This window comes from Oenanthe melanoleuca, chromosome 4A (genome assembly GCF_029582105.1).
Source record: "Oenanthe melanoleuca isolate GR-GAL-2019-014 chromosome 4A, OMel1.0, whole genome shotgun sequence".
NCBI classification, from domain to species: Eukaryota; Metazoa; Chordata; class Aves; order Passeriformes; family Muscicapidae; genus Oenanthe; species Oenanthe melanoleuca.
In genome coordinates, this window is record NC_079338.1 from 18,986,993 (window position 1) to 18,999,463 (window position 12,471).

The following is a 12,471-nucleotide window of genomic DNA, read 5'->3' on the forward strand; positions in this document are numbered from 1 at the left end:
ATGGGCAGGAAGCAGCGAAAGGAGCTGTAGCTTGGACAGATGTGAGCGAGCGCGGCTGGGACGCAAAGACGAGTCGGAGCGACAGCAGGACGGGCTGAGCCCAGCCAAGCCAAGCCGAGATCCGGAGCAACGCCGCGGGGAAAGGCTGGGGGCGGGGGTCGGCAGGGGGGCGCAGGAGGCGGCTGTGCACGAGGATGAGCCCCCGGCGTTGGCGTCCCGCACAGCCGGACGTGCGGGGGGCTCAGGTGAGGGAGGCTCAGGTGAGGGAGGCTCAGGTGCGGCTGCAGCCCGAGCACGGGGGTCCCTCGGCACACACGGGCTGGCGGCAGTTCAGAGGGAAGCCACACGAATGATCAAAGGCACGGAGAGACTGATTTCTGAAAGAAGATTAAAAGGCTTAAATATATATATTGCTTGGTTAAGAGCTGTCCGTGGGGAGACAAACTAAGAGCCTTACAGATCTGGTTGGAGTAAATAGAGAGGGAGGGAAGGAATTATTTAATAGAGTACAAGGGGCATCACCAGAAGGGATGACAGGAAATGAAGAAATGGAGCATTTAGGTTGAATGTCACAGGGGAAAAATCCCCTCTGCTGACAGCGAAAATTATGAGGTTGCGACGTGGTTCCCTGGAGGGAGAAAGTTCTGTGGCTTGAGATATTTAAAACCAGACAGGATCAGTCTGAATATAAAGGCTCCTGGGATCAGCTTCTGGCAGGGGCTGGGCAGAGGAGCAAGAGCTGGCCAGGGAAGCACCTCATTTCATTTCCCAGCTCTTTTTCCACTGAAATATTTCTTTATGGATCACACCTATGAAAGACCTGCATTTTTTTATTTATTGTATATATGTATTTCTCCTGCTGTAAAAGAAATCACTGACACAATGGATGCTGTGCCAGTTTCCTCATAGCCAGTCGGGGCTGAAAAGGCCCTGAAACCTGAGAAGCTCCACCTCTGTGTGGGTATGAAGGGGGATTAGAAGTGGGTCAATAACTGATAGGAGGTTGCTGAGTGTAGAACCTGAACACTGATGTGCTCTGGAGCACAAGGTTTGGCTTCTTTGAGGGAACATCCCATCTCTCAAATCTGTCCTGCAGGATGCTCTCCACTTGACCAGGGAGACACCAGGCCACATCTGGCCAGCTGCACATCACCTGTAACCTTGGTTGACACTGCATCTGCTCCCCAGCTGATGCTCAGTTTGTCAGGGGCTGCGATGGAATCCCTTTGGAACAAAACAAGCATCAATTGCAGCCCCACCTCTGCCCATCTCCTGCCTCACTGGAGGTCTGTGCGTGCTGTCACCAAAATGGATGAATAGTCCTATTATCAGTTCAGATGGATGGCCAGGGTGAGAGAAAACAGCGCGTCCCAGGGAGCTCAAGTAGGCACATTAATAAAGATGCCACACGTTGGCTCTGAGATCTGAGAGTTTCACTCCACTCCTTGCAACACAATTAGCTCATCCAAAGCCCAGCACTCCTGTTGCAGTGCACCTGATGATGCCCTTGGCATCACTGCCTGGTGCCTGGCTGGGGGGACAGAGCTGCTGGCATGGTGGCCCCGTGTCCCCCTTGGCCAAACCCCTGCAGGAGCTGTCCCTGCCAGCCCTTGCTGCTGCTGGGCAGCTGCACCATCCTCCTTGGAGCCCAGGGGCCGCAGGAAGAGGCTGAGGAGCAGGATGGCACCAGAACCTGGCACCCACCCACCTCATTGCTGGGTCTGGGCAGTACAGAACAGGGATACTGATCTGCCCACGCTGTAGGAGAAGGAAAGCTTGGAGTTATAAACAAGTGGTGCAGCTTGCAGCCCTTGAGCACTAATGTGATGACTCCTTTCCAGCCCAGCACTTATAGCTGTTTCTCTCATCCCTGTCAAAAGGTAAATCTCAGCATCTGAAAGATGTATATTGAAAACTATGGTGTCAGCAGGGGTTTTATTAAACACTCCTTGTGCAGGGATGAGGGAAAGGGGATTGGCCCTTGCTCACAGGTATCTGCTGCCTGGCCAGCTCCTGCTCTCAGCCCTGCCTCTCCTGGCCTGTGGGGCTGCACGGGGGTTCAGGGGGTTCAGTGCCTGCTCCCATCCCTCCCCAGCCAAGGCTCCTTGGTTTTGGGAGCCCAAACCCCACTCATCCTCTGCTGGAGCCAGGGGGGAGCAAAGCCACACCCCAGCACCCCAGTTCTCTGCAGAACTCAAGAGAACGTGCACAAAATAGTTTGAAATTTTGAAACTTGTTTTAAACATCAAAGGGGAACTTTATCTTTTTAATTTTTCAGAACCTTTCTTTTAATTTTGCTGTTCTGAAGTGTTGTTTTCCCCCTCTCCAGCACCTTTTTCTTTTAGCTACTAGGTGAAGTAAAATAAATGATGCAGGTTTATTTTTTCCTTTCTTTGCTTATCCGGTTCTGCACAACTTGAAAGCCTTTCAAAGTATCTGGTGTCAGGAGTTACAGTTTATGTTTGTGGTTTTTCTTTCCCTAGAAATGTTTCTAATATCACAGTGAAGTAGAAAAAGGAAAAAACCTGTAGCATAGAAAAAGGAAATGAAGAAATAGGAAAACTCAGAGCAAAATCCCTAGACCATTCAGCCATGAAACATCTACTGTATGATGAGAAAGGGAAGTCGTAAATGGAGAAAAATACAAGTTTTTATGTTTAGAGGGGTGTTTGGAAAATAAGAAAAAGTATTCAGCTTAGATTTAAACACTTCTTTTTTTTTCCTTCCATCTCACATGAATTCAGTGCCCATTCTCAAGAGGGTTTGGAGTAAGGAGATCCTGGCCAGCTCTGCCATCAGCCCTCTGAGAGCCCAACTTTATTGAGCATCTGCAGGATTGCAGACATCTGTCTGTGTAACTCTGTTAGCACTTTGCACATAATGCAGATAAGAGACCGCTGCTGTGAAATATTGAGTCTTTAGACTATAAAAAACTGTCTTTCTAAGCTGAAATCCAACTTTATTTGTACTCCTGCAATTCCACCCAAGTCAGCAGGGTTTCCTGGCTGTTAGCAAGGGCAGTGTCTGGCATGCTCCTTCCACTGAAGAGGTTAAAGTGCCAAAGAGAGGACAACATCACTCTGAGGAATTCGATAAACTCCTATCACTCAATAGTTTAATTCACTTTTACTGATGCAGCATCTTTTATCAAAGATTACATAATGCTGAATAATCACGAAGCACAGAACGCAGAGCCAGACAGGCAGCCATAATCAGATTTAGAGCCTATATTAAAAAGTGACAGGTGCAGGGCTGATTCTCTGCTCCAGCACTGGTGTTGGTTCAGAGGAAGCCCGTTGGACCCACTCCCAATTTCCACAGCCTGCCTGGCAGCAGAAGGTGGGGAAAGGGGAGGAATGATGGGATGGTGCTTGCTGAAGGTACCTGAGGAGCCAGGCAGGCACGTGCTGTGTGAGCAAAGGCAGCACAGGGCACAGCAAGGAGCTGGAGGCAGCTGCCTCTCCCCAGCCTGCACGGGGCAAGAGCAAGGCAAGGGCAGCCAGCAGCACAGGATGCTGTTCTTGGAAGGGACCTGAAGGATCAGGCAGTTCCAAACCTCCCCACAGCCAGGGACACCTTCCTCTGTTATCCCAGGCTGCTCCAAGCCCTGTCCAAGCTGTCCTTGAGCACTCACAGAGATGGGGTATCCATGGCTTCTCTGGGCATCCTTTGACAGAACTTCCCCACTCTCACACGGGAGAATTTATTTCTAATATCTAACCTAAATCTGTCCTCTGTCAGTGTGCAGCCATTTCCCCTCTCTGCCATTCCATGCCCTTGCTCAAATCCCTCTCCAGCTCTCCTGTAGCCCCTTTAGGTACTGCAAGGGGCTCCAAGGTCTCCCTGGGCCTGAGACATGAAGCAAAAAATGCTGCACGATTCAGGGGGCTGCAATAAGTGATACAGCCTTCTCCCCACCTCACTTGGCTGTCCCCCCTGGCTGCTGCAGGATCAGACAACAATACTGAGCAGCTTGCTTGATTTAATCCCAGATCTTGCAAGGAAAGATGACCTGAAGGTCTGAAGGGGGCTGCTGATCACCCCCTGAGTGGCTCCCCACAGTGCAGTAGCTCACCTGCACCTGGCAGCCTGTGGGGACACACACATTCCAGCCATGCTGGCTAAATATTTCCCATGCAATCAATTCCAGGGTATAAAACCATCAAACAGGATAACCTTGTGATCAAATGGCCAACAGAGAAAAGTGCTTAATATTACCCACTCCAGATAATGAGCTGCATTTCCAGCTCAGGCCCCAAACACACATCACCATGCACTAAATGCCCTGCAATTGCCTGCACAACAAGTTAAGCAAAGATTAAAGGAGAGGAGGAGAGAGGAGGGAGGGTAGAAAGTGAAGCACAAGGAGGTTGGGATGTGTCATTGGCACGTGCAGGAGGTGAGCCAGGGAGCAGCTCAGGTGCAGACCTGTGCTGGACCTGCCCGTGGTTAGGTCTGTGCTGGACCTGCCCTGAGCACGGGTTTGGCCACCAGACCCTGCTGGACCTGCCCTGAGCACGGGTTTGGCCACCAGACCCTGCTGGACCTGCCCTGAGCACGGGTTTGGCCACCGGACCCTGCTGGACCTGCCCTGAGCACGGGTTTGGCCACCGGACCCTCCTGGACCTGCCCTGAGCACGGGTTTGGCCACCAGACCCTGCTGGACCTGCCCTGAGCACGGGTTTGGCCACCAGACCCTGCTGGCTGTCCCCTCTCAGGTGAGGAACAGACAGCCCCAGGCTCCACCAGGCAGTGATGCCACGGATGAATTAGGAGGCAGCCAAGCCTCTCCCTGCAGGAGATCTGCCTGCTGGGGAAGGTTATCCCAGGTGATGGGACAATCTCTGCTCTTTCTGCCCTGCTTACAAACAACACATCTTAATTCAGTCTGCCGATCCCCACATGGACAAACAGATTGTGAAGGTCGGGGAATAAAGACACCTGGGGGAAGACAGTGATTTAGTGAAACACAGCAGTGCAGTGCCTCGAGTCTGAGCAGCTCCACAGATAACACAGAGCTCAGCCAGCTCCACACAGCAACACCCATCCCATCTTTCAAAGCACTCATGAACAGAGCTGAATCACTTGTTCTGCATTCCTCTCTCTGCTTTTCTCCTTCTTTATTCCTGCCTGCTCCTTAGTCTGCTGCTGACCCCATGCAAGGGGTCAGAGACCCTGCAATTCTTCCAGCACCAGCTGGGTACCTGGCACTGGCAGGATGCTGACAGCTCCCAGGCATTCATCTGCCTTTACCCTGAGCCACAAGGCTCCTTCCCAGCACACCCACAGGCAGGAACGTTTCTGGGATACCCAGCCTCCTGCTGCAGCACTGAGTATCAGCTGGGGGATTTCAGCAGCATTCCTCAGCTGGTGCAATTTGTCCTGGCTCCAGAGCTCCCAGTGGAGATGCAGCAGCAGCTGAGATGCAGCCAGGGCGCTGAGACCAGGCTCCAGCTCCATCCCACCAAGGTGCCCACACCAGGGTTCTGCTTCCTCACTGCTCTTGACTTTGGTATTTCAGCCTGCCCTCATCCCACACCCAGCAATTGGCAGCCCAGCACCAGTCCTGGTGCACTCCCCTCCTCCCCAGCACTTCTGCAACTGCAGACACAGGAAAACTGCAGAATGCACCCACCAAAGCCCCAGCTCTGCCCCAGCATTGCCACGTGGGTTATTTTCACCCACCAAACTGAGATTCACACGTTGTGGCTCCCCACCTGCACTGCCTGCAGTGAGCTCCATGCTCCTGCACAGGTGAGCAGTGGTGTTTGAGCTGGGGCTGTCAGGGAGTCATTCATCACATAACATTACCTGGGAGAGAAGGCAGAAACAGCTAGAAAAATGCCCAACAATTGCTGTAATTATGTCCTCTTGAAATGGCTACACGGTGTCAGACAAGGGCTGGCATATCTTATCACAACTGAACCTGGGTGGATGCTGTTCCAAGCCAGTGATTAATGGTCTGCAAGGATTTGTTTTGGCATGGTGGGGAAAAAAAATGAGTACAGTGTCTCAGAAAGATGCCAGATGGATGGTCTGGAGCAGAGCCCCCCAGCCAGGCACCAGCGTGCTGCAGAGCAAGGGCTTGCTCCTCATTTGTGGGGTAACAGCATCCTGGCAGGCAGCAGCTCCTGCTGCTGTCCCACACTCCTCGAGCTGCTCCCAGCTCCTGGCAGAGCAGGTGGAGTGCTGCATGCAAAGGGCAGCTGCAGGCAGGGCTGCTGCCTCTGTTCTCCTGCAGCACTGGCATGTGGAGGCAGCCTTGTCACCATCCCTGCATCAGGTGCACCTCCACAAGTTCCTCATTTCCAACAGGAGTGCCATGACCAGGCTATTTTTCTGCTGCCCAGGCTGCTCTTCCTGCTCTTCCCCAGCAGGCAGCACTCATTTGTTCTGGGATGAGGAGACATCCCCATGTGGGCAACCAAAACAGCAGCTGCTGCTGCAGCAGGGAAGGGCACAAAGCATGGCCTGGTCCCTCGAGGGGCCACCCAGCTGCTCTGGAGCATCTGTCTTCTCCCCTGAGCCCTGGGACACCGTGCCACCACAGCCAGCATGGACCCTGTCCTTCAGAGAAGGGAGGTGGCAGCAGAACCCATCCAGCATCTCACATCACTCACCCCTCTGGAAGGGAAGAGACAGATCTTGGCTGTCTGTGCCATCAGGTACCAATCTCTGAGTGTCTGCTGGTGCCAACAGATCCTGACTGTGAGGCTCAGGATAAAAGTGAGCCCAGCTGGGCCACAAGATATATTGTTTGGATCAGGCTGAGAATAACTTATGCAGTGTTTTATTAACCATAATGGATGGCTGTGCTTGGTAAAATGAGTAATAATCCTGTTTAAGGGCTCACTCCTGAATCACACAGTATTGTTGCCAATACTGCAAACTTTCCTCACTGCTCTGCAGGCCAAATTCTGTCCTGGAGCAAGTGATACCCTGAACAGAAGACCACAAATGTGACAGAAACAACTTTCTGCCTTTTTTTGGTAAGAAATAGATAATATGACAGGTAGCATCTTCCATCTCCCAGTCCCCCTGATTTTCACACTTCATTTCATCTCAGTCCATCAGCAGTGCTATCTCACCCAGCACTTACCCAGCATGCAGCTCCACATCCAGCTTGGGTGTTTCCCTAGGACAGAGCTCTGCCTGGGCTAAATGGTTGGTGGCTAATGGAAGGAAATAGAGGAAAAAGTAATTTACATCAGCTAAGCATTCTGCACACTGTTATTTTGTGATCATCTATAATTTTGATCTATTAACAGTAAAAGGTGCATCTGTTCCCTGGGTTCATCTTGTTTACAGGTGATATAAACAAGACCAAGAGACTGGTCTGCTGTTTGAGGGAGATTTTGTATTTCTGCAGGCATGAGTCAGTCCTGAAAGGGAGGGTGCTATGTGGGGAGGGACAGCACCCACCTGATGAGGAGCTGCCTTTAAAGCAAGAGCTGCTCCAATATGTGACACACTCAGGAGGAGCCAGGAGCCAGCACAGCCATCACCAGCCCTGGTGAAGGAGCAGAGGGAGGCAGCAGCCTGGGGACAGACACCCAGGCACTGGGCAGAGCTGGGACAAAGCCCAGGCTTGGCACCACTGCAGGATCCCAGAGAAACCATTGCCTGGAGCTCTCCTCTGCATCCTCCTGACACTTCTCTTCCCCCAGCAGACAGTGATGAGACAAGGGGAAATGGTTTTAAACGGAGAGGAAAGATTTAGATTAGGATTTCTTTACTCAGAGGGTGGGGAGGCTGTGCCCCATCCCTGGAAATGTCCAAGACCTGGATGGAAGAGGAGGATATGGGCAGCATCATCCAGTGGCAGGGGGTTGGAATGACATCAGCTTTAAGTCCTCTCCCATTCTTTCTGTGACTCCCTGGTTCTCCACACAGCGTCCAGGACCCTCCTGCAGCCCAGCCGTGACTGTCATCGGGGCACCGAGCTCTCCTGCAGCCAGGGCACAAAGTACCATTAACATTAAGGGAAAAGTTCAGAGGGAAAAGCAGCAATTACAGCCCAGCCCCTGCGTCAGAGCTACGTGATACCCTAGGTGAAAACACACCCTTATGGCAGGGCTAGTGCACACCCCACCTGCCGTCATCAGTCACCTTAATTAGCCCGTTAATCAGCTGTCGGCGCTGTGGAGCCGGGGATAGCCCTGGGTGACAGCTGAGGGTCCCAAGGGGACAGCCAGCAGCTGGAGAGCCCGCAGCCCCGGCAGGGCACCCCTGAGCCGGGGTTAAGCTCGGGGGGTGCAGGTGGGGGCTCAGCTGTCCTTCCATCCATGGGGGAAGCAGGATCAGATTTCCAGCCCTGGGAATGCAGGCACAGCTCGCTGAAATTCCGTCTGCCCTGGCGAACAAAGCCTCGAGCAAACCCTGCCCTCCGGGCTGGGGATGGGATGGGATGGGATGGGATGGGATGGGATGGGATGGGATGGGATGGGATGGGATGGGATGGGATGGGATGGGATGGGATGGGATGGGATGGGATGGGATGGGATGGGATGGGATGGGATGGGATGGGATGGGATGGGATGGACCGCACACAGCCCTGCTCAGCCTCTGCAAGCAGCACATCAAAGCAGACTAACACTAATAGGTCTTTTGCAGCACACACAATGCCATGGGGACCATCCTCTTTAATGCCAGCTGCTTGCCCACCCCTCAGGGAGCCTCCTTTAAGCTCTGCTCTCTCCCAAGCCCAGGAGCGCATCTTCCCTTCTCCGGCTGCTGCCAGCAGCACAGGCGGCTGTCCCCTGTTTCTGTCCCCTGTTTCTGTCCCTGCTCCTGTCCTTGTCACTGCTCCTGTCGCCTGCTCCTGTCCCTGTCACTGATCCTGTCCCGTTTCTGTCCCTGTTTCTGTCCCCTGCTCCTGTCCCCTGCTTCTGCCTCCTGTTTCTGTCCCCTGCTCCTGTCCCCTGTCCCCTGTTTCAGTCCCCTGTTCCTGTCCCTGTCAACTGCTCCTGTCCCGTTTCTGTCCCCTGCTCCTGTCCCCGGCTCCTGTCCCCTGCTCCTATACCCTGTCCCCTGCTGTCCCCCCCGAGGGGATGCTCCTGCCCGCACCTGGAACAGTCTCCCCACTCTTTTGAATAAGACTCCTATCTCCAGAAATCACAGCCACCAGCAGCAGCTCTGCCCCACGGGTTCTGGCTGCTCCTGTCACTCCAGAGCTGAGATTTTCATGGCTTTGGGCTCTGCAGAGCTGCAGTGGACAGAGCTGGTGTAGGTATTCAGCAAATTTGCAGCAAACAGCTTATTGGAAACATTTAGCCCTCTTTCTGTTCATTAACGAAGTTCAAACATACTTTGATTTTCTTCATATTTGCTCATTATCTGAAATTGCAGGGGGATGCTTTAATGGGATGTTCTGGAGCAGGGACAGCCTGCCCGTTGTTCCAAGGCAGGCAGCAGCCTCAGCACGTCCCTGCTCTGTGGGATGGAAACCTGGCAAGGATTCAGGCTCCTTCCTCCACCCCAGAGCTCCCTCCCCTTCCGCAGCTCTGCTGCGGGCAGACTTTGCTCCAGACGCGGCAGCGCTCGCTGAGAGCCATTTCAAAGGGTTTGCAAACACCAGCGTGGCTCCAATTGAAACAAATTCCCACCAGTCTGCGTCACCAACCGAGAGCAGCAGCTCTGGCAAAGATCACACCTCCCGTGCTGCTCTGGGCACGGTGTCATGGCACAGCAGCCTTGGGACATCCTGGCCACAGGGCAAAAGGGGACAGCCCCTCACCAAAATGTTCCTCGTGGTGGGAGCACACCAGCCCTGGTAGAAGGTCGAGCACACATTCTCCACGCCCACAGCCATTCCTGCATGGATAACAGAGCTCCCACATGGGGCAAGGCGAGACAGGGCAGGGCCATGGGATCTCTCCTTCCCCTGCTGCTGCACCTCTCACCTGAGCCAGCATCTCTGAGGTGACCCTGGCTGGCGTGACCAGATGGGAGAGCTGTGGGGCAGGACACAAACCCCTCGTGTATCCCATTACACCAGGGAGTGTTGTGCCACTGCCACATCTCCCAAAGTGCAGGGGGTGTCCCCAGACCCAGAGCTGCCCTGCCCCAGCCGGGTGTGATCAGATGAGAGGGCTGTGGGGCAGGACACAAACCCCTCATTTATCCCATTATTCCAAGGAGTGCAGGTGCCACTGCCACAAAGTGCAGAAGGTCTCCCCAGCTGGGGGAAGAGCAGCCACCACAGGGATCTTCCAAACAAGGAACCAGCAAAAGGGTTTTGTGTGAGTGCTCCCAGCCACCGCCAAAACCCCTGCAAGCTGAATATTCCAGACCTGCTGTGACACTCGGGTTACTTCACACACGTTGCACAATCCCAGTTTATTTTGGGAATTACACGGTGATGGATAGCTAGATGTAAGGAAAGGCCATTAAACGCTATAAAAAGCTGCAGAGCCTTCCTGACTGCTCTGTGCTCTGTGACAAACCATCTGCTTCTCCTGCACCTCCCTTTGTTTATCCTGCTCGGCTCAGCTGAAATTAAAATTGACAAAAGCAATTTCTCCCGATCAAGTTAGAAAGATAAGGAGAGAGGCTGCTGCACACAGTGCCATAGAAACCTGGGCTCCTCCAGCACTTCTGCCTCCTCCTGTGCTGCAGCTCAGCCTCTGAAGTGAAGTGCCCAGCTGCAGGGGAACATCCCCCTCTCCCACCAAAGGAGAAATACAGATGGATTTAGCCATGGGAGATCCATCCCACAAACACAGCGCTGAGAAGGAGTTTTGTTTTATTCCTGCTCCTGTCCCCTCCCCTTGGATTCAGAAGCACAAAGTGGCCCCTTTGATTAGAAAAGCACATTAGGATGAATTTGGAATTATTTCCCATTTGAGGGAAAGGAAGGGGAAAGGCAGCATATTTTCTTGGAGAACATTTCTGGGGCGTTTGAGAACCTTCTAGTTCATATTTACACTGCTAAAGCACTTTTCAGATCAAAGCACTCTGAAAAATATGGGTCCAGGCTGCAGCCACAGCTGTAGCTCAGCTCTGCCACCAAGCCCCAGGATTCAGTCCCACAGCCTCTCCCAGCACAGCTGGCAGGGGGGTTCAGAAGCTGAAGGATGGAGGAGAGCCCCTCATCACCTCCCGGCACCTCTCCTCAAAGGGCTGGGGTTCAACATTCCCCCTTTCAGCCCAGCAGGGTCATCTCCTGAAACCCATTTGCATCCCAGAGCACTGCTCTGCTCAGGCAGAAGCCAGGAGCCCGAGGCAGGGAGTGCAGCGCTTAAAAGATGAGGGACCTTCATATTTCTACATCCAATTTCTTTAGACATGTTAATAGCACAGGGCCTTTTTTCTCTGAGATGCAGGAGCAGCTGCTCAAGTCTCCACTGAATTAAGCTAAGGGCAAGATTTACATTTTGAAAAGAGGGGTTTTTTTGGGTCTAGTATTTTTCTTTCAAACCTGAGAGCAAAGAAAGACATCACAAAAACATGAAGCTGCAAGACATGCCATTTTCCCTGTGCTGGTATAACTCAGGAATTCCTGAACAAAACTACAGTCAATGTTCGTGACAAATTCCCCAGTGAGCTGAGTAAAGGCTGGAGAAATTCCACCACAGAAGGTAATTACTTTCTTTATTTATTTTTCCTTCCTGAAATTATAAGAGTGGCAGGAAGGCCTTGCAGCAGAAGCACCTTGGATCAGAGGAGCAGCAGCCCTATGAGTGCGGGAGCTCACAGCAAGGGCTGCAGGTACCAGATTTGGCAAGTAAATGCAGCAAGATGAGGGGACAATCAGAGGTCACAGCCTTTATACTCACAGAATGTATATGTGAAAACCTCCAGGGGCAAAGACGAGGGTTAGGGTTAGGGTTAGGTTAAGGGCAATGATTAGTGTAAGTGTTGGGGTTACGGTTAAGGTTAGGGTTAGGATTAGGGTTAGGGTTAAGGTTAGGGTTAGGGATAGGGTTAGGGTTAGGGTTAGGGCTAGGGTTAGGGTTATGGTTAGGATTAGAATTAGGGTTAGGGTTAGGGTTAGGGTTAGGGTTAGGGTTAGGGTTAGGGCTAGGGTTAGGGTTATGGTTAGGATTAGAATTAGGGTTAGGGTTAGGGTTAGGGTTAGGGTTAGGGTTAGGGGTAGGGTTAGGGGTAGGGTTTGGGTTAGGTTTAGGGTTAGGGTTAGGGTTAGGTTTAGGGTTAGGGTTAGGGATAGGGTTAGGATGTAGGGCTGGGTTAGGGTTAAGTTTATTGTTAGGGTTAGGGTAAGGGCTAGGGTTAGGGTTATGGTTAGGATTAGAATTAGGGTTAGGGTTAGGGTTAGGGGTAGGGTTAGGGTTAGGGTTAGGGTAAGGGTTAGGGTAAGGGTTAGGGTTAGCATTAGGGTTAGAGTTAGGGTTAGGATTTGGGCTGGGTTTAGGCTTAGGTTTAGGGTTAGGGTTTAGGGTTAGGGTTAGGGTTAGGGTTGGGGTTAGGGTTAGGTTTAGGGGTATTTTTTACAGTTCAACTTGAGGTTAG